At 34.0% G+C, this 25248-nt stretch overlaps 1 protein-coding gene and 1 pseudogene across 2 annotated transcripts in view; both read right to left on the reverse strand.

Annotated features, from left to right (window-relative positions):
- The window catches only part of LOC107644150 (serine/threonine-protein kinase EDR1), a 129025-nt gene that overhangs the window by 3027 nt on the left and 100750 nt on the right, over nucleotides 1-25248 (reverse strand). The gene's annotated exons all lie outside the window — the stretch shown is intronic.
- LOC107644148 lies at nucleotides 12016-25020 on the reverse strand (annotated as a pseudogene).

Here is a 25248-nt window from a genome sequence, read left to right on the forward strand (position 1 = left end):
CTCCTAACCAATCAACAACAGTTAATATACCAATGCAAACATCATGAGGTCTTTTCAAGGTTGTAATGGGGCTAAGGTATAGGTAGGGGTGTATATTTGGTCAAGTGAGCTAATAAATTGAATTTTTAATTAACCCAAGCTCTAACATAACTTGTATACACTTAATGTAATCTTTAAAGTTCATACCTAACTACCCAATTCGGCTTAAGGTTAGTAATGTGGTAAAATATCGAACAAATGGGAATTAAAGGCTCAAAGTGGTTAACAAAGGTAATTTAAAAGGGTAGGCTTAATTTGGATAAGTGAGTTTAAACAAATAATAGCATCAATCATGTTCAAGCATGTAAATATAATAAATATTGGACATATAAGATAAAACAAAATATAGATCACAATCATAGAGAAGTAAACACACAGAAATAAAATAATCATGGTTAAATAATGTAACCATTCATAAAGGCTCAAATCTTTCATAGGTTGTGTGTTCTTTAACTCAAATATCATGTTCCAAATACAACTCAAGCAATTTTATTATAAGAATTTTTGAAAAATTAGTGAAATTTTGTTCCAAAGATAGATTTTAAAAAGAAACTTATTGTCTTTTCAATCAAGTAGAACATGCATGCAACTATCCTAACCTATGCAATTTATTCTATTCTATAAAGGAAAGAAAATCTAACTAAAATATCCTAATTATTGGTGCTAGCGAAGAGAAATTACCTCCGGAAGTCAGGTACTGACCGACCTCCCCACACTTAAGGCTTTGCACCGTCCTCGGTGCCATCTGTCAGGAACAAGGGTGGGCGGGTAGCAGTATCTCCATCATCGGGACCGTCATGGCTCCCTGTGCTAGTAAAGGAAGTGGAGTCCGGGGTGTCTGAGTCTTTGAAGTGTCCTTTGAGTAGCTCCTTGAGGTGTTTGAATCGGCGCTTGTTACGGCGCTCTCTCATCTTTGCTTACTGTTCTTGCCGATCCAACCGTTCGATTATCTGCTGGAGCAATTTCTCAGTTGTAGATGCTTGTGGTGTTGAAGAAGGATTATCTTTAACTGGAGCAGTAGGACGGCTTGCAGTGGCTGCTGGAAGTCTGAGGTATTTCTCGTTAGAGACATACTGATCATCCCGTGGAAGCATGGCTTTGGTGTCCCCAGCTCTGTAGGAGACTCCGGCTGCTGAGACAAGATCTGAGACCAAGGCGGGGAAAGGTAAGTTGCCCGCAATTTGTACGTGTTCCATAGCATTCCGATATGTCTTGCGAGATTCAGAGGTTGGTCTGTGAGGATGCACCATAGTAGAACAGCCATGTCAGCAGTGAAAGAGGACTCATGAGTGAAATAGGGGGAAGATTCAGAGCTTGCTGAATAGCCTCTTCTGTGATGGAGACTTGCTTCTGTCGGACATAAACAGACTGTAGGGTCGGCATGTAGAAGTTAGAGGAGAACTCAACTACCCAAGAAAGATTGACCTGCCTTGGCTGTTTCCGTAGGAAACCCATTGTCTTCGTTCAATTTGCGGCTCAACAAAGGTAGCAATATTGGACGGGAGGATAAGAAGGTATTCATTGTTATAATTCCTTTCTGCCAGGATAGGGAACATCTGCTCACAGTAGCGATTGGAGAATCGCGCAGTGTCCTTTGCTGGAAAGGCTTTCTCCTTTTCGTCAACCTTTATTATCCTCTTAACTCTTTTTGTTGAGGGCTTGACTGCGGTTGAAGAAGGCTCTGCCACTAATGCTCTTTTAGTTCCTCTTCTTGCTGGTGGTTTGGAAGTTGCTTTCTCCTTTCCTTTCTTGGTGGTCATCCTGAAAGAAGGGAAGAGAAAGTAAATTAAATTCAAAGAGATATACAGCAAGGAAGGAAACGAAAAAGAGGGTGAATGATGCACAGTAAAATGTAGATGACATTAACACATGCTCTCGAGTACATATGAAAAGCCAACAGTGGAAAATAACTGGTGCATACAAAGACGAGTAAATGCAAGGCGTTTATTGGCATGCCGGAAAAGGGCATGAGTAGCATAGACCAAGCAATACTTCGTAACAAACCATCACCTTTGTATTGACAATTAAATTTAATTAATAAAATAATAAGGAAAAGTTGTGAAAAGCAAGCATTGAATAGTATAACAACATAGAGAAGTGCATAATGCCATATGAGCTTTTTCACAAACACATAGCATGCATGGTGAATAGGGTATAGAAAATATGAAGATGAACATGCAAGCAATCTCTTAAATAGAAGAAAAAAATAAATGTCAAACAATTTGCAATAATCCACAAGCATATAATAAGGGATGATGACTCAAAAAGTTTCTAACACCATGTAAAAAGGAAAAGAAAATAATAAGAATGATAGAAAAGAGAAGGAAGAAGAAGGTAAAACCTTGTTAATGGTGGTGAAAGAGATAGAGAGTGAAAGGTGAGATAGAAAGGGGAAGGGGGAAGGAAGAAATAAGGAGGGAAAAGAAAAATTAGGATTGGGAGGAGGGGAAGATAAGGTATGTGGCAATTTTAGGTTGAGCTGGGCGGCGCATGCGACGCGGGCGCGTGGGGCACGCGGTCGCGTGGGCGCGCGTCAGGTAAGGGGACGCGATCGCGTCGGTCACGCGGTCGCGTGACCCATGTTACGCTGCTGGCGCGAGTGCAGCCTCGCTCCAGCACAACTCTCTATTCAATTTAATTTAATTACCAACTTGGGGTGACGCGATCGCGTGGGTCACACGATCGCATGAGTGTGCGTCAGAAAACAGATGACGCGACAGCGTCGGCGACGCGGTCGCGTGACAAGGATTGTGCTTCCAGCACCAATCCAACATCACTCTCGCACAAAATGTTGATGTACACCCTTTTACGTCGACAATTCAGGGCACGCGGCCGCGTGGAGCACGCGGTCGTGTGGGAGGCCATGATTCCCATGCGACGCGAACGCGTCAGCGACGCGGTCGCGTGGGTCGATTTGTGCCATTGGCACGCCTCCAGCCACACTCCAGCCGGACTCTCTGTTCATTTATTATTTTTTTTCTCCACCCCCTTTTGCGACGCGGACGCGTCGCTGATGCGATCGCGTCGCGTGGCGAATTTTTTTTTTTTTTGTGGAATTAAAAAGAAATTATAAAGACATGTAAATGGAAAAAGCATGAAAGTACTAATAAAGAGAAGAGCTATCGAAGAAGAAAAACTAAAAGTGAAGAAAAGAACGATCATACCGCGGTGGGTTGTCTCCCACCAAGCACTTTGCTTTAACGTCCGTAAGTTGGACGTTCCACTAGCTCAATCCGCTGCTATGTGGGGATCTTCCAAGCGGAAGATCTCAAGCTCCTTATTTTTCTGCACCTTCTCACCATGGTATAGCTTCAAGCGTTGTCCATTAACTTTATTAAGTTCAGAGCTTGAAGGATGGCTTAGGTGATAAATTCCGTACGGTTCAGCCTTCTCTACTCTGTATGGACCTTCTCATTTTGATCTCAACTTACCGGGCATGAGCCTTAGTCGAGATTTGTAAAGGAGGACAAAATCTCCAGGTTGGAACTCTTTCTTTTTGATGTGCTGATCATGTACAACTTTCATCTTTTCCTTGTATATTCTGGAGTTCTCATAAGCTTCTAGGCGAAGGTTCTCCAGTTCCTGCAGTTGCAACTTCCTTTCAGCTCCGGCATTCTCAATTCCCATGTTGCACTCCTTAACTGCCCAGAAGGCTCTGTGTTCTATTTCAACTGGGAGATGACAAGCTTTTCCATAAACCAAGTGAAAGGGACTCATCCCAATGGGTGTCTTGTATGCTGTTCTATATGCCCACAGTGCATCTTGTAGCCTGGTGCTCCAGTCTTTTCTATGAGGCTTTACTATCTTTTGCAGGATACGCTTAATTTCTCTGTTTGACACCTCGGCTTGCCCATTAGTTTGGGGATGGTAAGCTGTTGCAACTTTATGGATTATCCCATGCTTCTTCATCAATCCTGTTAGTCTCCTGTTACAAAAATGGGTGCCTTGATCGCTCACGATCACTCGTGGTGATCCAAAGCGACATATAATATGGTTTCTCACAAAGGAAACAACAGTGTTAGCATCATCAGTGTGGGTAGGAATTGCTTCCACCCATTTGGAAACATAATCCACAGCTAACAATATATAAAAATATCCATTAGAATTTGGAAATGGACCCATGAAGTCAATGCCCCAAACATAAAAAATTTCACAAAAAAGCATATATTGTTGAGGCATCTCATCCCTCCTGGATATATTACCAAATTTCTGGCATGGGGGCAAGATTTACAAAACTCAGCAGCGTCTCTAAAAAGAGTAGGCCACCAGAATCCGCAGTCTAAGATTTTTCTAGCTGTTCTTTGAGGGCCAAAATGTCCTCCACTCTCAGATGAGTGACAGGCCTCTAAAATGGACTGGAATTCTGATTGAGGCACACAACGTCTAATTATCTGGTCAGCGCCACATCTCCATAAATATGGGTCATCCCAGATATAATATTTAGACTCGCTTTTCAGTTTGTCTCTTTGATGCTTAGAAAAATGTGGAGGAAATGTACGGCTAACTAAATAATTAGCAACAGGTGCATACCAAGGGACTACCTCAGATACTGCTTGCAGGTTATCAAAAGGAAAATTATCATCTATAGGAGTAGAATCATCCTTAATATGTTCAAGGCGACTCAAGTGGTCTGCTACTAAATTCTGATTACCACTCCTATCCTTTATTTCTAAATCAAATTCTTGTAACAGTAGTATCCAACGTATAAGTCTTGGTTTGGATTCCTTTTTAGCTAATAGATACTTTAAAGCTGCATGGTCCGAATACACTATTACTCTAGTACCAAGTAAATAAGCCCGGAATTTATCCAGAGCAAAAACAATAGCAAGAAGCTCTTTCTCAGTAGTAGTATAATTGATGAAAATACTAGCTTTTTCCATATGCAAACCATCCTTAGAAGAAAATCTAACAAGGTTCATGGGTTGCTAGTCAGTGATGGGTCTTGGTCTGATGATCCGGAAGTTTTGCAAAGGAAGGTTGTTCATTTCTTCAAAAATATTTTTTTGTTCTACTTAGCCTGTTGAGGTTAATTGCATGGGAGAAATTCCTATGCCATCTCTTAGCCAGGATGCTTGTGATAATTTGTCTAAACCAGTAACAATGTTGGAGGTTAAAGAAGATCTGGATAATATGAGCTCGTTCAAAGCTCCTGGGCCGGATGGTTTTCAAGTTTTTTTCTTCAAGGAATATTGGGATGTGGTGGGTCATGAGGTATGGCGTACTGTTCAGAAAGCATTCTTAGGGGAGACGTTAAGCCATTCTTTGTTAGAAACTTTGATTGTTCTTATCCCTAAGTGCGACCCTCCAACTAGATTGAAGGATTTTCGGCCAATAAGCCTTTGTAATGTAATTTATAAGCTAGTGACTAAAGTGCTGGTTAATAGATTACGACCATTTTTGGATGAGATTGTTAGCCCAACTCAGGGAGGGTTTATTCATGGTAGAGGAGCACCTGATAATATTATTGTCGTCCAAGAAGTTCTTCACTTTCTTAAGCGGATAAAGTCTAGAAAAGGAGCTATGGCTTTTAAGATTGATTTAGAAAAGGCTTATGATAGAGTTGATTGGAATTTTCTTGAGCACACTCTTGAATCTTTTGGCTTTCCTTCTCTAATTATTAGGCTTGTAATGAATTGTGTTCAGGCCTCAAATCTTTCCATCCTTTGGAATGGGAATAGATTGGACAGCTTCCAACCTCGCAGAGGGCTCAGGCAAGGAGATCCAATTTCTCCGTATTTATTTGTTTTGTGCATGGAGAGATTGGCGTGCTTCATTTCCAAACAAGTTGACGAGGGTATTTGGGATGGTGTGGCTGTTTCTAGAGGGGGACCTAGAGTTTCTCACTTGATGTTTGCAGATGACCTCCTCCTTTTTTGTAAAGCGAAGAAAAGTCAAGTTCAGAATGTTGTGCACACCTTGGAGTTGTTCTGTAAAGCTTCAGATATGAAGGTTAACATTGAAAAATCTAAAGCTATTTGTTCTAGAAATATCTCTAATAGAAGGAAGGAAATGTTGTCTGGTGTTTCTCATATTCCTTTTACTAGTGACCTAGGAAAATACTTGGGGGTGAACCTTAATCATCCTCGAGCTGCTAGATCTATTTTTTCGGACTCTTTAGAGAAGATCAAGAATAGACTGGCTAGTTGGAAAGGTCGGCTCCTTAACAGAGCAGGCAAGCTTTGCTTAATTAAATTTGTTGCTTTTTCTCTTCCTATTTATCAGATACAAGTGAATCTTTTTCCTACTTCGGTTTGTCAAAAGATTGATTCTGTGCTTAGACAATTCTTGTGGAAGGGAAAGGTGGGGGAGCATTTTCTACAAAGGCTCCTAGTTATAACCAATTATTCATACTACTATACGTACTAAATTTTTGTTTTAGATGTTGTAATACCTTGCCATCTCTGAATTATGACTTAAGCATAAGACTTTGTATGGTAGGGTGTTACAGAAAACTCAACCACTAATTACAGGCTCATTATATTAACATAATCATAATTTAATTATTTTTACTTACATAGAATAATGACTCTACTTTAGAACTTGCCAAAATGTTCTAGAGGATATTAACCACTGCTTTAGGACTTGCCAAAAAGCTCGTCAGATTTGGATTAGCTTAAATTTGGGAATGACCGTTGAGGACTCTAATTTGGATTTTGTATCTTGGATTCGTTCTAACCTCAACAAAAATGAGTTTCTCTTTGCAGCGGCCTTTTGGTGGATTTGGAGGGATAGGAACAATGACATCTTCCACCAAGATGATCCATGGAGTAAGGAGAAAATTGTTCACTTAGTTAAACATGCTGCTCGAGATTTTTCTAATGTTGTTATCTACCAAAAACATATTATTCCTTCTTCTTTGAAATATAACTGGGAACCACCTCCAATAAATGTCTGTAAAGTGAACTGCGATGCAAGCATTTTTGAAAATGAGCAATTAGCTGGCTTTGGATGTATTATTAGAGATAGCATGGGAATTTGGATAAAAGGTTGTTCTGCCAGTATACCTCTTTCTAGTGTTCTCTGTTGTGAGCTTCATGCTATTTGGAGAGGGCTTGTTATGGCTTGGGATTGCGAGTGCAAAGAGGTCATATGTGAAACTGATAATCTTGATGCGTTTCTTCTTGTTTCGCGAGGCACAACCAGCATGATTAGGAATGACTCTGATCTGCTTGACAAAATCAAAGAGATGCTCCAGCGCAATTGGACAGCTACTTTAGTGCTCATCCAGCGAACAGCAAACAGAGCGGCTGATTTAATGGCTAAGACTGCTGTTTTAAACAAGTAGGTGTATTTAGAGTGGTTACTGCCTCCTAATAATTTAGACATTATTATTAGAGAGGAGTACTACTCTTTTTCTTAGGTCTTTTTTCTTTGTGTTATGTTCAGTCACCAAAAAAAATTAATCAGAGTTAATTTTTGTTTCTACCTCTTGATAATTGTTTATTTATATTAAAAAAAATTATCAAACAATATTGACAAATCAACTTATCATTGAGAAAAGATTGAATGGAATAAATAAAAAATTGTCACCTAATAAAATATTGCACCCCATAGCTATTAGTTATTAGTTATTATCATTAAAATTAGGGATGCTAAATAATAATTTTTTACCGAGAAACAATGACCGCTCTTTAGGTCTGTTAATTTCAATAAATTTTTTTTAATGTGAATTTAAGGTTTAATTATTCTGTTGGTCTTTATAGTTTTGCAAAATTTTCAATTAAGTATTTATACTTTTTCTCTTTTTAATTGGGTCCCTACACTATTTTTTTTTCAATTAGGTCTCTCTTTGTAGTAATTGACTTAATTATATAGGAATCCAACTAAAAAAAATTGGTACAGAAACTCAAATAAAAGAAAAAATGTAGGAACTTAATTGAAAAAAATTTGGTGCAGAGACCCAATTAAAAAGGAAAAAAAAAGTATAGAAACCTAATTGAAAATTTTGCGAAACTATAAGGACCAACAGAGTAATTAAACCTTCATTCAACAACATATATTTCTAAACATGTTTTTTTTTTTGGTAAAATATATTTCTAAACATTAAAGACTTTGGGAAGCTTCAAAAATAATTTTTTTAAACTTTTGATTTATGAAAAGTAGTAATATTAATGTCTAATGCAATTTTCAAAAGTTTATAAGAGTTTATAGAAAAGTTTAAAAAAATGACTTCTTTTATAATATTATTACTTTTTATCACATTTCTATAAAATAAACATCTTTAAAATTAAAAATCCAAACACAAAATAACTTATTTATAAGCTACTTTTAATATAGTCATTTATTATTTAAGCTATTTTTTAAAAAAAATTTAATTAAACTGTTTATCCAAATTGAACCTAATAGCTACTACTATTTAGAGCTGCAGAAGACCAAATCTGAGTCCTGATCAATAAATCCCCTCCCTTCCCCTCCCCCAACGACCAAAGAGATTCTAATATACATCATTCCAAAAAAAATCTCACAAGAAGCAGAGAAAAAATATAACAACAACAATTAATAAAATTAAAAAAACACACAAAAAGGCTCTCGAGGCCCATCCATAGAAAAACTTCACTAATAATTTATCCTACAGAGGAAATAAAACTTCTGTAACGAAGTAGAAATAAATGTATCTACTCTAGAGTATGTCAGTTCATGTGAAGAAAAAAAAAAAGTTTCATTAGCATAACAATAACCTTTTATTATATCACATTTTTTTTACTTCTTTTATTTCACTTAAAAAACAACGATAAAAATTATATTTTATAGACAACAACTTACATGTAAATATTTTCAGTACCAACAGCTACTCGGCTTTCATCGTCAACCAACAAGGACAAACGTGGATGGCGATGTTCGAATGCAACGTGAAGGGGTTAGGGCATGGCTTGACAGAGACGAAACAATTTGGAGTCAAACGTGGAGATACTCGTTATGGAAGAGGGTGACTCCACTCTGCAACGTTTTGAATCCACTTTCTCCATGAAACGACGCCGATTCATGTCTATCTGGACATTCCCTCAAAACGGCATCGTATTCCTTCTCTGCCAGCATGGCAGTTAACGTGCCACGTGAGCAGACGTTAGCCATGTCATCTAGCAAATTGACGGAAGGACGAACCTGATTAACTCGTGTAACTTTCGGGGACTCTTTTGATTAACTTTATCTTTCGGGGACTAATATGGAGATCGAGGTATCTCGGGGACGATTTTGAGTATTAGCTCAATTAAAAATTCAAACACAAAATAACTTATTTATAAGCTACTTTTAATATAGTCATTTATTATTTAAGCTATTTTTTCAAAAAAAAATTAATTAAGTTGTTTACCCGAACTGAAGCTAATAGCTACTACTATTTGGAGTCTTGGACATACAATAGAAAACCTGCAAAAGACTCCTGATAAATAAACTCCCCTCCCCCAATCTCACGAGAAGCAGAAAAAAATATAGTAACAACAATCAATAAAAATAAAAAAACACACAAAAAGGGTCTCGAGGCCTATTCGTAGAAAAACTTTACTAATTATTTATCCTATAGAAGAAATAAAACTTCTGTAACAAAGTAGAAAAGCTGTCCGAGACTAGGTAAATGTATCTATTCTAGAGTATGCTACCTCAGTTCATCATGTGAAGAAAAAAAAAAGTTTCATTAGCATAGCAATAGCCTTTTATTATATCACATTTTCTTTACTTCTTTTATTCCACTTAAAAAACACCGATAAAAATTATATTTTATAGACAACTACTTACATGTAAATATTTTTATATAAAAATAATATTTAAAAATTATTAAATAATTTAATAAATTTTACTAAATTATTATCTAACAAAAATTTTAACTATTAATTTTATATAAAGATAATTTAATATAAGTTTATTTTATAACATTAATTAAAAAAAGCAAATTGAAAAGATATATTTTCTCTTTGAATAAATATTCAAATTGGTCCCTGAAAAATTGTCCGATTTTTAAATTGGTTCCTGAAAAATAAAATTAATCAGAATTGTCCCCAAAAGATTTAAAAATGGTCACGGTAGTCCTTCCATCTCCCCTCCGTTCATTCTGTCAGTAACAATATTAAATCTTGTTTATGTGGCCGTTAGTGTGTCATATCAGCATGACAAGTTGGTGCAGAATGGCTGATGACAAGATATGTTTAGAAATTTTTGTCAAATTAATTTAAAGAGAATAAACTCTAATCCCTTATTCTCGTTAAATGCCATTGTTGTTGCAGCAACAAATTCATTCTGCAAAGGCCAAAATTGTTGTTGAACTGTATCATGGGCAACGTCTAGTTGGCCAGAGTCAAGACAAGGATACAATATGGTTGAAAACTATGCATAATATAATATATAGTCCTGCTAATAACTTATAATCCTCTTGCTGCTGCTACATCTTAAAAGCTGGAGATTTTGACTAAACTTCAAAGCTACTTGGTACTGTACAGTGTATCAAAAGAAAGTTGATGCCTTTAGCCTTGGGCTATTTAAACTCTATATTTTTTTTTTGAGCGTCTTTTTGAAAGATTCTTGAGGCTGAAAGTTAAAATTGAAATGATCTGAAAAATGTAAAGTGGCCTTATAAAAAAATGATACAAAGAATGTACTCATAATAAATAAATGCAATTCATATTACTACTACATACCTTCTGAAGCTCTCATTCCATTCGTGGAGAAGGGAAAATGGGGTGAAGTAGACAGAGAATTTTGGACAAACTGCAATACTGCCAAACGTCTCCTTTGTATTTCTACAGTTCTAGAGGTTGTTCTTGCTCTTGCATCAGTTGTCTCCTAAGAGATCTAGCATTCCCACAACTTTTTGGAACTACAAAAAAAAATTGAATCCTCTTTTCTAGTAATGCAGATCATAAATTTCTTGTCTTTCTCTTGGAATCCTCTTTTCTTTCTCACTCTGTGTTTTCTTCCTTCTCTCATTCTCTCAAACCCTATTCAATCGACATTTTCTTGGCATTTAACAGAAAAACACTCTAAAAGTATTTCATAATGTACATATTTTTAGCAGGAGCGATTTCCAAGCATTACAACTGAGTAGCAATAATTAAGTAAATGGCCAAAAATTTTGAGACAACTGAACCATATTAACCTTAACTCGATGTTGCTCAGGATGAAGAAAAAAGGGGACATGCATTTTAGAAGGTGGGTTTAATTTTAAGATGGAAGTGAAAACTATATAGCCTGAGAAGAAATCCTTATTACCTACTTAAATTTCCTTTTACAACAATTCCCAGAGGATTCAATCAAATAAACAATAGCTCATGGTTGCTTATGATAAAACAGTCATAGGAATTAGTTTGATATATATATATATTTGGTACCTACAAAGTTACGGAAAAATAAGTTGCACAACAGAATAACAGAACAAACAAGAAAACAAAATTTCCAATCTTTTTCGTTTTGCTTAGTTTGTAGCATGATAAATATATGATCTAAGAGAATAACAGTATAGATTGCTATAAAGAGATCTTAAACACTAAATCAGTAAGCTATAACTAGGAATATCATCTAAATAATCAATAAAGTAGTGGAATTAAAAAGGATCATAGCAATTGCAAAAATCGAAAGTGCACAATTATATTGATGTCATGGCATTGCCAAAGTCCTCTGACCTAACAGACACAGAATTTACAAAACTATGATACATATTCAGCAACAATGAGATGTAATTTCAATTTGAGTTGATGTATCTTATCTTCTTTTATCAATTCAATAAGCCTCTAGCAACCATTTCCCGAAGAAGTTTCTCCGCCATGTCATTCTCATTTTTTTCAAACAAAGCACGGATAACAGTTTCAAAAGTGACACCATCTGGTAAGCAACCATTGCCTTCCATTTTTGACAAGAGTGCCAATGCTTCTTCAAACAAGCCCTCTTTGCAGAGCCCATTGATAATAATATTGTATGTCCTCACATTTGGAGGATAGCCTTTAACGGAAAGATTTTGAAAAATCTCTTTTGCATCTATAAGTCTTTGTAATTTCAATTTGAATTCATGTATATTACCTCTTCTTTTATCAATTCAATAAGCCTCTAGCAACCATTTCCCGAAGAAGTTTCTCTGCCATGTCATTCTCATCTTTTTCAAACAAAGCACGAATAACAGTTTCAAAAGTCACAGCATCTGGTAAGCAACCATTGCCTTCCATTTTTGACAAGAGTGCCAATGCTTCTTCAAACAAGCCCTCTTTGCAGAGCCCATTGATCATAATATTGTATGTCCTCACATTTGGAGGATAGCCTTTAACGGAAAGATTTTGAAAAATCTCTTTTGCATCTATAAGTCTTCCACCTTTGCATAGGCCATCTATAAGTATATTGTACGTGCATATATCTGGATCAATGCCACTCTCTTTCATTTGCTTGAATAACATAAGTGCCTTGTCAACTTGTTTGATATTGAACATCCCATCCAACAAGGAATTGTAAGTGACTACATTAGCGGGTGGACCTCTCTCGTGCATCTTGACAAGAAGCTCCAAAGCACAAGAGATTCTCTTTGATTTGCTCAAGCCATCAATAAGAGTGTTGTAAGTTACCGTGTTTGGAACCAAGTACTTTCGACGCATTTCTTCAAAGAGACTCAAGGCTTCATCGACCATTTTACTTTTGCACAAGCCATTAATCATGATATTGTAACTTTGAACATTAAGTAACACTCTACTTTGGGCCATTGTGTTGAATACATATTTTGCCTTATTTACCTGATTAACCAAACAATATCCGTCCATTAAACTGTTATAAGTAACCACATCTGGTTTCACACCATGTTTTGTCATCACAGCCAACACATTTTTTGCATCTTTGATCTTTCCTTCCTTGCATAGCCCATCGATCAAAATACTATAGGTATGAACATCTGGAGTAATGTTTCTAAGCACCATATCACTTAACAAATCAATGGCTTCCTTATATTGACCCTCAAGACACAATCCAAAAATGAGAGAACTGTATGTGATAACATTAGGAGAAATTCCCTTAGCAAGCATTTCAGAAAATAATTGAAAAGCCTGACTTACAAGTGTATCCTTGCAGAGGCTATCAATAATTGCGCTGTACATGAAGACATTGGGAGCTGATGTTTGCCGTGGGATGTTTCTCAACACTTGAATAGCAGCTGATGTTTGCCGGTCTTACAGAGCCCATTGATCAACGTCCCATAAGTGACTTGGTTGAAGTGAAATCCATGAGCCAGCACTCTGTCATGAAAGCGCACTGCTTTTTCAACACTACCACAGAGATAGAGACCTTTCAGGATTGTTGTCAATGTTACCGTATCAGGTTGATAATCCATTCTGAAAATCTTGGCCAATACAGAGAAAGCAAGTGAAATACGACCCATGCCGCAACAACAATTAATTAGGATGTTCAAAGTAAATAAGTTGGAAGCGATTCCCCTGGCTTGCAATTGCTGAAAAAGGGAAATGGCGGTGGGGAAATGGTTGGTCTTGGCAAGAGATCCCAAAATCTTGGTGAATTGGATGATGGATGGAGGGCGACGCATAGAGAGCATGCGAGTGAAGGAATGAACAGCTTCATCAACTTGGCGAAGGGATGGGGGCTCAGAATGAGTGTGAAGGGATAAAGAGGAAGGGAAGGAAACAAAATTAGGGATTTGGAGAAGAGAATACCTAAAAATGAAAGTGATCCTTGAGGTTGAGGATGACACATTTTAGAGATTCGCACTTTCGCTGTTGTCTAAGTTTGAGGGAGTTTGCTAACTCTGCGGAAATAGTCCTCTGTTTCCAACACCCCCCATACTAATGAAAGGTCTCCAGACTCCAGTCCCGTTTTACTTGGGTTCTATTGATTTTTCTTTTATCAATTTTATGAATTGGATGTATATACCAAAATAAATTACAAGGCTTGGGGGAGTAATGGTTTCATTATGCTCGAGAAAAAAAGGTGATCCATCAAACAACGACATCAGCAACAATAACAATAAAATTTAATTTTTTTGTTAGTCTTTAATCAACTCTTTATAATTTAGGGTCCATTTGGAAATTCCAAAAGTTATTCTTTTTAGCTTTTGATTTATAACAAATTACATTAATAATGTTTGGTATAATTTTTTAGATAAATTTTTAATTTTTTAAAAAATTATTTAAGAATTTTTGAAGAAGTTAAAAAATGTGACTTCTTCTATTATCAAAAGCTATTTTGTCACTCCTATTTAATGCATAACTTTAAAACAAAGACTTTTATAATAACTTTTCAAACACAAAATAACTTATTTTAAAGTTGTTATTAATAAAAGTCCTTATATTTTAAGCTCTTTTTTCAAAAGAACTTATTTAAAAAGTTTAGCCAAACTAGCCCTTAATCAAATTTTTAATTAAATTTTTAGAATATAAAATTTATAATTAAATCTTTATTAATTATTATTTAAAGGTTAAATTACACTGTTAATCTCTATATTTTTACTAAAATTACAAATTAGTCTCTACACTTTAAAAATTTATAATTAAATTCCTGTACAAAATAAAATTTTGTAATTAAGTCTTCAATAATATTTACCGTAAAAAAAATACACATTTACCATAATATCATCTTCTTTCTCTTCTCTCTATTTTTCCTCCTCCTCTCTTATGCATTTTTGTTCTTCTTCTTTAACATTAATACGACTTTAACAACAACAATGCCGAAATCATTGCTGATGACCAAATTCATTAACACGGAGTAAAAACCAAAATTAACAGTAATTATACAAACTACCACAATAATGTATACTATTATCAAAGTACGAAGTTCACAAGAGATGGCCACTAAAATCAACGGTAATATTCACAAAGATTTAAGAGAATGACTAGGAACATAATTAAATAGCACACAATCTTTTAGAATTAAAGAAGAGGAAGAACATACAAAGCCTAAAAATTTTATAATATTTATCGAGCAAAATAAGAACACTAGGACAAATGAAGTTAAAGAAAACAATAAGCAACAGCACTATAGGTAAGGAAAGCTAAACAGCAACAAACATACAACGTAAATAAAAGACCCATAACAATTATAAATCCAAATCCCAAGCAACAAGACAAAGACAATAACAGAGAGACAAAGCAAAACAACAAATAGAAGATTTGACCGCACCTTTTAGAAAGACAATTGTACAGTTATGAAAATTAAAAACAGTAATTGTCACAAAAATTAACATCCTCATTTTCTCTTATCTAGAATTCTTTGACAAAGGCCATTTGAAATAATTATTGCCATAACCTTGAATATTAAGTATACTAGAATAAAATTTAATAGCTTTTGACTATAAATCTTTCCCTTTTCTTTCTTTCTTTCTTTTTCCTTCAAGTCTGTGTGTGTGCTGTGAGGAAGAGGGTGTGAGGGGAGTGAGTGTGTGTGCGGTAGTGAGAGGTGAGTGTGTTAGAAGAGGGTTAGGGTTTGGTTTGAAAAAAAAGAGGAACAAGGGGTATTGTAGGGATTTTACAATCATGAATGAACTCAATTCAACTCATCCCAATTATATTTAAATTATCAATAATTAAAATCTTTCCCTCGTCACAAGCAAAATCCTTCTCTCTAACAACTCAATCTTACTAATAAAATCCCTCATAGTATGCATATGGATTCCACCCACAGACACATACCGATCAAAGAACTCACGATCCATCAACGTCTTTCCCTCCACCTCTCCAACACCATCACCGCCATCAACCTCAAACGCACCGTTTTGAAACGCAGAAAGCTCCTCACCTCTTCTCTTCCCATAACATCTGCCAACGCCTCCCCGCCTTTCGCTATCCGGATTCTGTCAGGGACCATCACAACCCTCTCGCCCTAGCAAATCAAGCTCCAGAGCATCTCGCTTTATTAGCATCAGAACCACTCGAGTCCGTGGAAGACCTAGACACGGTGTGTGAAGCCGTTTTCGAAGCTAATGGTGGTAGTGTTAGAAACATGATGTCATTTTGCCAGAATCAAAGATTCTCATTGGCGTAGGGACTAATTTGTAATTTCATTAAAAGTATAGGGATTAACTGTGTAATTTAATTTTATTTTAAAAAAATTTAATAATTTTAAAATATTTACTTTTAAAACAAATAGTATTTTTTAATTAAAAAAAAAGAGATGATCTAATTGAAAGTTTTAATCTAGTATATAGATATAAATACAAATTTTTAACATATAAAAAATTTGATAAAATTATAAATGTTAATAAAATAATTAAATATAATAATAGTAACAACAAAGAGGCATGTTACCTTTAGAAAAGTATAATATCGACAGATAATTTTAGGGTTTATGGTTTAGAAAATTTGTTGAATAGTATAAAGTTAAAAGAGGCTGAATTAGTATGTTTAAAGTGGTTAGCATCACACTTACCATAATTTTGCTGATACACTTAATATACACCTGTTTATAAAATTTTGTCCAATTCTACTATATATTTTTTCGAGTGAAGTGGAAGACCAAAAATATTTAATATTATGCTAGGAAAGAATATATTAAAAAATTTATACTTGGACAATATTCATGCTCTAACAATTAATCAGAGTTAATTTTTGTTTCTGCCTCTTGATAATTGTTTATTTATATTAAAAAAATTATCAAATAATATTGAAAAATCAACTTATCATTGGAAAAAGATTGAATAGAATAAATAAAAAATTGTCACCTAATAAAATATTGCACCCCATAGCGCTATTAGTTATTATCATTAAAATTAGGGACGCTAAATAATAATTTTTCACCAATAAACAATGACTGCTCTTTAGGTATGGTAATTTCAATAAATTTTTTTAATGTAAATTCATTCAACAACATATATTTCTAAATATGTTTTTTTTTTGGTAAAATGTATTTCTAAACATTAAGGACCTTGGGAAGTTTCAAAAATATTTTTTTTTTTTGAGTTTTTGACTTACGAAAAGTAGTAATATTAATGTCTAGTGCAATTTTCAAAATCAAATTACAGTTAAGGGTGTGTTTGGAATTCACGTTGGAGAAGAGAGAAGCTCGTTTGAGTGCTTTGAACATTCTATTTTTATGTTTGGCAACTCTTTGAAATTCTGAACCCACAAGTGATTTTGCTTCTAAATGTACGTTTACAAGAAGCTAAAAATTCTAGCTTATGCGTTCACGTTGGGAAAGACTAATTACAATTGAGAAATTAAGTAAAAAAATTATTCTCTTCTACCAATCCTATTCTTCATTTTCTTCAATAAAAATGATGTAAGTAATCATATAATTTTCACACTAGTTCTTTGTGTATGTTCTTGGTTCCAATTTTGATATAAAATCACTGATAAATATTTTAACTTTTTTTTATTACTTGTAGTACTCTCTTTCATATTTTGATTTTTATGTTTTTTATTGTATTTTTTATTTATATATAAATATTTTTTATAGTAATTTTTCATCTAAAAGTGATTTTGAGTAGTTATTCTAAACAATATTTATTTTACTATAATCTATTTTGATATAAAGATTACCAAACATAAATCACGTTAACACAAATTTACTTTTTATCAAAATTAAGTTTGCAAAATCACTTTTATACAAACTCCCGTTTACAAACTATAATCCAAACACACACTAAGAAGTTATTTAAGAGTTTATAGAGAAGTTTAAAAAAATGACTTCTCTCGTAATACTACTATTTTTTATCATATTTTTATAAAATAAATACTTTTAGAATTAAAAATCTAAATATAAAATAACTTATTTATAAATTACTTTTAATATAGTCATTTATTATTTAACCTATTTTTTCAAAAAAAATTTAATTAAATTATTTACTCAAAACTAAGCCTAATAGCTACTACTATTTGGAGTCTTGGACATAAAATGAGAAACCTGCAGAAGACCAAATCTGAGTCCCCCCAAAAAGATTCTAATATAGATCATTCCAAATAAAATCTCTCAAGCGGAGAAAAAATATAATAACAACAATCTATAAAATTAAAAAAAAACACACACACACAAAAAGGGTCTCAACTCTCAAGGTCCATCTAGAAAAACTTCACTAATTATTTATCCTATAGAGGAAACAAAACTTCTGTAACGAAACAGAAAAATTGTCCAACACTAGGTAAATATATCTACTCTAGAATACGCTACCTCAGTTCATCATGCGAAGAAAAAAAAAATGTTTCATTAGCATAACAATAGCCTTTTATTATATCACATTTTCTTTACTTCTTTTATTTCACTTAAAAAACAACGATAAAAATTATATTTTATAGACAACAACTTACATGTAAATATTTTTATATAAAAATAATATTTAAAAATTAATAAATCAATGCTTTTAAAAACACTTCTATCTTTTAAAATTTGTAAGTATAAACACATAATCTTTCTTATATACCAAATGCAAAATAAAAAATTTGTTCTTTTAAATGAAAAACACTTTTTTAAAAAATTTTACCAAACCAAGCCTTAGACACTGTGATGCATGGACACTGACACGGACAAATAATAGTATATACTATATCTAAATTTATTTCAAGAATATATGTTAAGAATAAGATTCGATACGCTGACACGTGATGGTATTTATAGGTGTGTCCAAATTTCCGAAAAAGAATCTTTTACCTTTTATTATGACACGGTTGGACACAACAGACATGCGTGTCGAAAGTATCGATAAACGTCGTGTCTAAAATATGTCCGACATGCGGACACAGCAACTCAGCGAAGTGTCCGTGTTTCATAACTTAGACATAACACTTGCACTCATCCAAATAAAAAATGGAAAACAAAAAAAGAATAAAAAGCTTATCCAATTTGCATTTACAGTACTAAACAATTTCCACGCACCATCAATTTTTTTTCCATTCAAACTACAACTGCAACATTTCATAATTTATGCACATCAAAATTTAGAATTGATTACAGCAAAATTACAAAGAATTGTGTACACAAACAAATGGTACAAATTGATAATGACTCCACTGAAAAAAATTAAAAGTAAATGGGAAGAAAGAAATTAAAAAAAAAAGGAAAGGAAAGGGAAGATTGAAAAGAATCACAGCCTCATAGGACTGAATGAGTAAAAATACTATACAACTCGTCAAGTCCCTAGTTTTCAACCAAGTCTTCTAATTTAAAAATTGTGTAATCAAGTCCCTATCATGCATAAAAATCTTTAAGAGAAAACGAGTCGTCATTACAGGGGTTTCTTGGAACTAGCTTGCACTTTATAAGGATTTTTTATTAAAAAAATGGTTATATTGAAACAAAACTGTACCTTAGCAAGATCAAATGTGTATTTCCTTGCATGTGATTATTCATATCCGATAGAACAAGTGGTTTTCAGAATGCTATAAGCAAGAGATTTTGCTCTATACATTACGTGACTGCCCTTTTATCCGCACTGTTTGGAATAGCATTGTCAATAGTAGTTTATAACAAGAGCTTTTTAGCCTTTCTTATTCAGAATGGATTAAAAATAACTTGAGTAAACATACTCCATCCCAGGATGGTACTCCGTAGACCATCACTTTCGTGACCACCTGCAACTTAGCCTGGCAATGCAGAAATGAATTAGTGTTTAGCAACCTAAATACCCAGAATAATCAGATGCATCACAAGATTAGGAACTTGGCAGAGAACTACAACTACATTCTGAATATCACAAAACAGAGTAAAAGAGCACTTCGTCTTACTAGAACAGTCTTGATTGGGTGAAAGTCGCTGGAAAGAGGATAGGCCAAGCTCAACGTTGATGGTTCTGTATTTCAACCTGATAGCAAAGGAGCCACTAGGGGCATAATCAGAGACTCCAGAGGACAATTCATCGGTGGATTCAGTATGAACATTGAAAAATGTACAATCACTATAGTTGAGCTTTGGAATTTTTTTATAGAAATGAAATTAGCAGTAGACTTGCATATCCCTTACCTGGAAATTGAATCTGACCCGAGCTGTGCTATTAATCTCGTCCAGAGTACGGCAGTTGAGACTCACGTTGGAACTTCCCTGGTGAGGTCGATCAAGGAACTGTTGATAAAACCGCAAAAAGAGGTGATTCGGCATATCTTTAAAGAAGCAAGTCAATGTGTGATGCTCTAACTAAATATGGGCAAGGAATGGAGAAAGGGGTCATGCTGTTCAAAGAAGTCCCAGCTATAATGGTTCTCTTGATGAAAACTGATGAGCATGGAGTGGAGTTTTGCAGAACCACTCTTGTTTAGTGTTTTTCTTTTTCCTGGGCTTTAGCCCCGTTTTATATCAAAGAATAAAAAAGTATTAGTACCCTTCTAAAACAATGATATATAGCTTCCCCCTCCCCTCCCCTCCCCTCCCCTCTTTTAATATCACACGTTGCACAACTTAATGCAATATTTGTCTTGTTTCACATGAAAATAGGAATATTGATTGTTTTTATAATTTTTTTCCTTTTATTTTCATAGTTACATTTTTATTATTATATCTTTTTTCTTGGTTTAAAAATTTAACAATCGAGAAATTGCATTTTCCATTGAAAGATCCATAATCAAATTAAGAGAACAAAACCATTATAGCTATAAACCTACTAAGTAAACAAATTAAAACAAATAGATGAACATTTTATAGTTTGTGGAATTGTTCCCTATTATATTATCCTCGCTTTCACCCAATCAACATATACCTTCTATAATGTTCACCGAGTTGTGTACTTGTGTTGAGCTTTCGCATAATGTAGTTGAAACCTTGAATTAATAACATAATGTCTATAATTTGTATTCTTCAAATTTTGTTCACTTAATGGATGGCTTGGTTTTAACCTTCAACTTGCTGTTTTATTTTCATTGCAGCAAAAAGCCCACCAATATCAGCCTATCAGGCAAATCATCAACTAATACTATTGTGTTTGAAGCATTGAAATTTTCATGTCTGAAAAAAAAGCATTGAAATTTTGAAATATTTGTTGAACAAGTTAAATAAAATTTAAGCAATTTTGAAGTAATTTATTTATGACAAATATATTTATCTAAAGTAAATTTTCAAAACTATTTCTAAAAAAATAGAAAAATATCCTCCTTTTAGATTTGAAAACAACTAAATCCTCTTAAAATAGATGACGAAAAATTAGCACAAATTTTTTATGGATAATTTATACAAGATAAAAATATTATTTTGGACTTTAAAGTTTCGGTTACATTTTAATTTAGTTCCTAACACTTAAAAATTCTTTTTTTACAAATATTTTATTTCATTCTATTTTAATCTTTTGGTCGAAATTAAAATTTTTTCCAAAAATATTATTTTCTCTCTATTATTGCCTTCTTTTTTCTTTTATTCTTCTGTTACTTTTATTTTTAAATCATTAGAACCAAATAAATATGTTTGGAAATAAAACATCAAACCTTAGAAATAGAATTAGAACTTAACTTAAATGTTGGAATTATAAGAGTACTTACGGATACAAATACAAAGTGATAAATATATCTATATTTTTTTATTAATGCATAGTAGTGAATAAATTTATCCAATAATAAATTAATTTATTATTAATTTCAAATCAATTAGTTTGTCAATTGTACATTTATCAGATAGTACTATAATGACAAAAATTCAAACTAGATTTGCTGGTTTCAGATATAAAGTTAGACCCTAAAATGTTTGGTCCCCCTGCTGAATCATCAAGTGCAACAAGACATTCGTTTTGGTGTTCCAAGCTTTTTTGCTTTGTTGGCTGCTGCTCTATTTTAGATTAATAGTCCAACAAAATTTATATATATGAATCTTTGTTTATTTGATGCTGAAATTTTTTTTATTATTGTTTTTCGGACCGGGGGCTTGCTTGATGAGATTATATTATGAGATTTCATTTTCCGCAGTAGCACTCAGGAAAATTCAATGATTATATTATGAGATTTCATTTCATCAATTGCAACCAAAACACATGTACTTAGAGTTATCATAGAGCAATTCAATGATTCTTTAATTCTTTGATCATTTTGCCATATTACAGTATCTTCATCAATGTATTAACATTTTTTAAAGCAGGATAGATTCTGCAGAATTGAAGAAGATAGTATTCCTGAATATGAATTCTATAACAATCTGAATAGTTGAATCACTAGTTCATTATACATTTATATGTTGTATATAGGGATGACCAAAAACCTTGAACCCATGGATATCTATTGAGATTATCCGGAGTTTTAACGGAACTCGCAAAATCCCCACGGGGATGAGGACCCCTCCCCACCAAAGATGCTGGAGCTTTCGTACTATTATTGGAGCCCTGAAAGTGTTCGGTATTGTTGAATGATGGTGATAAAAAAATTATTTGATGAGAAAAATTATGATTGAATGATGACAATCGAAAATTAGGAAGTGGAAGGATATATGCAGGGAAAATTAGTATTTGGAGGGAAAATTAGCCAACACTCAGAATTCTGTATTGTTTCACTTTAACACCCCCATAACAAAACTCCAAGCCAGTAACTTTTCGATCATAACAAATGCTAATAAACAGAGACTTAGAGACAATGGAATAATGTCTACACAAGAAATAATGAAGTAATTTATCTAAGAATTAACAGAAAAACATTCTCCGAAAAAGTATTTCATAATGTACATATTTTCAGCAGAAGCAATTTCCAAGCAATACAACTGAGTAGCATTAATTAAGAAAATGGCCAAAAATCTTGAGATAACTAAACCATATTACTTAGGTTGATGAAAAGAGGGGACATGCATTTTAGAAGGTGGGTTTATTTTTAAGATGGAAGTGAAAACTATATAGCCTAAGAATAAATCCTTAGTACCTATTTAAATTTCGTTTTATATATATATATATATGGTACCTACAAAGATACGGAAAAATAAGTTGCACAACAGAATAGTAGAGAACAAACAACAAACAACAAAACAAAATTTTCAATCTTTTTAGTTTTGCTTAATTTTAGCATGATAAATACATGATCTCGTAGTATAACAGTAAAGAACACTCTATTGCTATAAAGAGATCTTAAACATTAAATCTGTAAGCTATAACTAGGAATATCATCTAAAGAATCAATAATGTAGTGGAATGAAAAAGGATGATAGCAATTGCAAAAATCGAAAGTGCAAAATTAATTAATGTTATGACATTGCCAAAGTCCTCTGACCCAACAGACACAGAAATTACAAAACTATGATACATATTCAGCAACAATGAGATGTAATTTCAATTCGAGTTGATGTATCTTACCTTCTTTTATCAATTCAATAAGTCTCTAGCAACCATTTCCCGAAGAAGTTTCTCTGCCATGTCATTCTCATCTTTTTCAAACAAAGCACGAATAACAGTTTCAAAAGTCACAGCATTTGGTAAGCAACCATTGTGTTCCATTTCCGACAGCAGGGCCAATGCTTCTTCAAACAAGCCCTCTCTGCAGAGCCCATTGATCATAATAGTGTATGTCCTCACATTTGGAGGATAGCCTTTCACAGAAAGATCTTTAAAAATCTCTTTTGCAACTACAAGTCTTCCACCTTTGCATAGGCCATCAATAAGTACATTGTACGTGCATATATCTGGATCAATGCTATTCTCTTTCATTTGCTTGAATAACATAAGTGCCTTGTCAACTTGTTTGATATTGAACATCCCATCCAACAAGGAATTGTAAGTGACTACATTAGCGGGTGGACCTCTTTCGTGCATCCTGACAAGAAGCTCCAAAGCACAAGAGATTCTCTTTGATTTGCTCAAGCCATCAATAAGTGTGCTGTAAGTTACCGTGTTTGGAACCAAGTTCTTGCGACGCATTTCTTCAAAGAGATTTAAGGCTTCATCGACCATTTTACTTTTGCAGAAGCCATTAATCATGATACTGTAACTTTGAACATTGGGTAACACTCTAATCTGGGCCATTGTGTTGAATATATATTTTGCCTTATTTACCTGATTAACCAAACAATATCCATCCATTAAGCTGGTATAAGTAACTACATTTGGTTTCACACCATCTTTTGCCATTACAGCCAATACACTCTTAGCATCTTTGATCTTTCCTTCCTTGCATAGCCCATCGATCAAAATACTATAGGTACGAACATTTGGAGTAATGTTTCTAAGCACCATATCACTTAACAAATCAATGGCTTCCTTATATTGACCCTCAAGACACAATCCAAAAATGAGAGAACTGTATGTGATAACATTGGGAGAAATTCCCTTAGCAAGCATTTCAGAAAATAAATGAAAAGCCTGACTTACAAGTGTATCCTTGCAGAGGCTATCAATAATTGCGCTGTACATGAAGACATTAAGAGCAATGCCATACCGTGGGATCTTTCTCAACACTTGGATAGCAGCTGACGTGTGTCCGGTCTTACAGAGCCCATTGATCAACGTCCCATAAGTGACTTGGTCGAAGTGAAATCCATAAGCCAGCACTCTGTCATGAAAGCGCACTGCCTTTTCAACACTACCACTAAGACAGAGACCTTTCAAGATTGTTGTCAATGTTACCGTATTAGGTTGATAATCCATTCTGAAAATCTTGGCCAATACAGAGAAAGCAAGCGTCATACGACCCATGCCGCAACAACAATTAATTACGATGCTCAAAGTAAATAAGTCGGGAGCGATTCCTCTAGCTTGCAATTGCTGAAAAAGGGAAATGGCGGTGGGGAAATGGTTGGTCTTGGCAAGAGATCCCAAAATCTTGGTGAATTGGATGATGGAGGGAGGGCGACGCATAGAGAGCATGCGAGTGAAGGAATGAACAGCTTCATCAACTTGGCGAGTAGAATGAGAGTGAAGGGATGAAGAGGAAGGGAAGGAAACAAAATTAGGGATTTGGAAAAGAGAATACCTAAAAATGAAAGTGATCGTTGAGGTTGAGGATGACAACATTTTAGTGATTCCCACTTTCGCTGTTGTCTAAGTTTGAGGGAGTTTGCTAACCCTGCGGAAATAGTCCTACGGCTCCTACCCCCGTCCCCCTCCCTGTCACCGATTTAATCCTAATGACATAATAATTGGAGGTCTCCAGATTCCACGCCCGTTTTATTTTTATCAACTTTATGAATTGGAACTGGCCAAATAAATTATAAGGCTTGGGGGGAGTAATGGTTTCATTTCATCAATCATCCTGCTCGAGAAAAAAGGTGACCCATCAAATAATAATAATAATAATAATAATAATAATAAAATTTAATTATTTTGTTAGCCTTTATAATTAAATCAAATTTTTAATTAAATTTTTAGAATTTAAAAAATTATAATTAAATTTGTATATTAAATAAAAATTTATAATTAAATTTTTA

This window comes from Arachis ipaensis, chromosome B05 (genome assembly GCF_000816755.2).
Source record: "Arachis ipaensis cultivar K30076 chromosome B05, Araip1.1, whole genome shotgun sequence".
NCBI lineage: Eukaryota > Viridiplantae > Streptophyta > Magnoliopsida > Fabales > Fabaceae > Arachis > Arachis ipaensis.